General features: G+C 42.1%; 1 non-coding gene across 1 annotated transcript; it reads right to left on the bottom strand.

Moving 5' to 3' along the window:
- Positions 1-2,599: 2,599 nt before the first annotated feature.
- On the bottom strand, positions 2,600-2,706 carry LOC118667844. Its single transcript, XR_004971421.1, has one exon. It is a non-coding gene; the product is annotated as a U6 spliceosomal RNA (small nuclear RNA).
- Positions 2,707-3,692: the final 986 nt, after the last annotated feature.

Here is a 3,692-nt window from a genome sequence, read left to right as displayed (position 1 = left end):
GGAGCCTCACCTGCCTCCTCAGCAGCGCTAAGGATGTACGACTGCAGTTTAGGCCTGCTCCCCGCTGGCAAGTGGACATCTCCCGAGGGCTGCCGGGCTGCCAGAGGGATGTCTGATTGCCATCTTAGGCCCAATCCCCTGGGAGAGCGGGCCTAAGCCAGCAGGTGGTCATCCCCTGAGAGGTCCCAGACTACGAGAGGGCACAGGCCGGGCTGAGGGACCCCCCATTCCCCCCGAGTGCATAAATTTTTGTGCACCGGGCCTCTAGTGTATCTATATAAACGCCTAAGCGACCGTTATGATAGAACTACTGGAACAACTGGTTGACCAGTCACTATGATGCGCACTGACCATCAGGGGGCAGATGTTCAACACAGGAGCTGCCCCCTGTTGGTCAATGTGCTCCCAAGGGCAACCTTCCACGGCCGACCAACTTCCCCCAGACCCTCCTCAGTCCCTTCCCAGCCCCCAACCAACCTTCCACATTTCCTCCTCCCATTCCTCTCCCGGGCCAGCAGGCATGATCAGCCCAGCCCCAGTTGGGACTGGAGTGAGAGAGCCCCAATAGGCCCTGATCATTGGCCAGGCCTAGGGACCCCACCGGTGCATGAATTCATGCACCGGGCCTCTAGTTAGCTTATAAAAACCAGGTAAGCATCCATGCTTCTCTAACTTCTTTTGCTAAAAGTCAGAGCTTAGTTTCATGCTCAAGTAACTTACTACCCTAGCCTCATTTTTGTGTATAGTCCTTTTTTGTTTACCGGGGCTTGAACATTTTTGTGATATCTTTGCCTTGTAGTAAACTATATCAACTCTTTCATGGAGGTACACAGAGAAAAGATAATAAATGAATGCAATGCTTACTCTTTTCCAAATCCCTACCTTCACTGTTAAGCTGAATACTTTTTAATGACTCTAGTAGAGAGTAAGCTGCCAGCTACTCCTTCAATGAAGTACTTGCTACCCAACTCATAGAAATAATTGGCAAAAGCCTCCTGCTGTCTGTCCCTTCTGGAACTGCCTCAGTGGCAGAGAGCTGCATTATCCAAGATCACCTTTCTTCCTGGGACAATCTACAAACAACAACGAATCATTGAAGGAGTACAAATTCCAAGTCATCTCAGCACAACTTGGGACATTTCTCATTTTGAGTGCCCAATGAGGTTGTACAAATTTGTCATTGGTTTTTCATTACAGAATAAATTCTCTGTCCTGTGACTTGGCATTGCAACCTGGAAGATCTTCTGGCATTAGAGGTGTTGATGATGATAAAAGATGTCATGTAGATATCATGGCAGGCACTAATGAAAGAATCATAACATGATTACTGGGGGCATAGAGCAAGACTCTACCATCAGAATTGTAGCCTTTTTAGAAATAATTCTTGACATACTACTGGATCTAGTATAGGTGAAGTGAATGATGATGGGGTACCAAGTCACAATTGAGCCACAGCTGTTGGTCATGAACTAGAAACTGTCAAACCTACTAAGTTACAAAGTGGGAAGAACCCTTTAACTACTGATTGAGGGTTCTAAGTAGTGCATCCGGGATTAAGATCAAGCAGAATCAGAGAGTCCAGGTGAACTATGCAAGCAGATTTCCAAGTCCCCCGTGACATTCACCAGTTTTGCCCCAGAACCTCTTTACCGGATCACAGCTATGGCCACATAGAGTATCCTTCCTTATACCCAGCAAATGGAGGAAGGCAAAGCACAAGATTTCTCCATGAGTGTCAGTTCGGTATATGGGTACAATCTGAAATCAGACAGCAGCTGCATTCCAGCCCCACTCAAGGAGGACTTTGGAAGAGAGTAAGGAGAAAAAATTCTCCCGATGTACAGAGTCTCAGTTGGAGCACTTGGTTATACATGTTGTATAGAAATATAAGCGACACAAGTTTCAATATATCCAGATTCAAACACAGTGACAAATGACTTGGCCAGATGATCCGGGGCCTGGACGAAGAAAGATAGATGAAAATATAGGAAAAAATAGCTCTGGGAGTAGAGGCATGTAGAATGGACATATGGAAGAGAGCATGAAGCATGAAAACATTTGACTTGCATGCTAATATTCACTAGTGGCTAATAACTATGAATAGTGTCATGTGGGCACTAGACTTATCAAGGTGATCAATTTGTAAGTTATATAAATGCATAATCACTTTCTACACCTGAAACCAATATAATATTGCATGGCAACTGTAATTGAAATTTTAAATAAATAAATAAATAAATAAATAGGAGTACATCTATTAAAAAAGAAAAGAAAACTTTTGTCCCCTACCACTGTCCCTTAGTACTCAGTAATTCTTAGCACCAGGAGTATAACAGAGCAATTAACTTCTGGCAGTGGTATAAATTTAGGCTTGTTAAAACAAGGATTATTAATATTCTCTCATTATCACCCTGACCTAACTTAACCAACCATAAAGTACAATAACATAGAGACCTGTAATTTTGTGGCTTAGATGAAATGCCCAAAGAAAGAGACAGAGGAGAGAGAAGAGAGAGAGAGGGAGAGAGAGAGAGAGAGAAACATAGTATGAGAGCCTAATAAAGTGAAATGCAGTAATCATATTTTATTTTCTTATTTAAAATATATAGAACACTCCACGAATTTGCGTGTCATCCTTGCACAAGGGCCATGCTAATCTTCTCTGTATTATTCCAATTTTAGTATATGTGCAACTGGAGTAAGCATGCATTAATCATATTTTAAAGAGCTGGAGTTTTGCATTTTATTTTAAAACCAATAGCTACAATGATACGGTAATGACTGTGATAACTTCTTACACTCTGTGATGACATTGTGCTCATAATAGATGGCTATTAAAATTCCAGAAGCCTCAGCTCTAGCTGATCTTTGGCTTAAAAAGAAAAAAAGAAAGAAAAAAAAAGAGATCCTCTCAGCTTTTCAGCTATAAAAAAAGAACCCCAAAATATTTAATGTGTCAGTGAAATTTAGTGCCCTTATCTGTCTTGGAGGTGGTGTTATGGCTGAAGAACTGCGCTTCTCTCACATGCATTTTAAAGAAGCAAGATAAATCTGCCAAGTCAAGGAGAGAAATGGGGAATTATAGGGAAAAACATCAGCTTTTAAGACTTGAGTTCAAAACTAAGTTTTGCCTCTGATGTGCTACTGAACTCAGTAAGTCTTAACTTCTCTGTTTCCTCCTCTGTAAAATAGAGATAAGATGATGACATCATTGGATTCGGATCTTTACCCCAGAGGTTGGCATACAGTATTAGTAGGTATCTAATACATTTAAATGGTGGAGTAATTATATTAGACTAGAGGCCTGGTGCATGAAATTCATGCACTCAGGGGTGGGGAGTCCCTCAACCCAGCCTGCACCCTGTCGCAGTCCAGGAGCCCTCAGGGGATGTCTGACTGCCAGCTTAGGCCTGCTCCCACAGGGGGAGCACCTCTAAGAATTACTGAGTACTACGGGACCGTTGTAGGGGACAAAAGTTTTCTTTTCTTTTTTAATAGATGTACTCCTACTTATTTATTTACTTATTTAAAATTTCAGTTACAGTTGCCATCAATATTATATTTGTTTCAGGTGTAGAAAGTGAGTGTGCATTTATATAACTTACAAATTGATCACCTTGATAAGTCTAGTCCCCACCTGACACTTATTCATAGTTATTACCCATTAGTGAGGACGGGGAGCGGGCTTAAGC

Source organism: Myotis myotis, unplaced genomic scaffold, assembly GCF_014108235.1.
Source record: "Myotis myotis isolate mMyoMyo1 unplaced genomic scaffold, mMyoMyo1.p scaffold_m19_p_12, whole genome shotgun sequence".
NCBI classification, from domain to species: Eukaryota; Metazoa; Chordata; class Mammalia; order Chiroptera; family Vespertilionidae; genus Myotis; species Myotis myotis.
The sequence above is the reverse complement of the archived record's forward strand: the minus strand, read 5'-3'. Positions and strand labels throughout refer to the sequence as shown.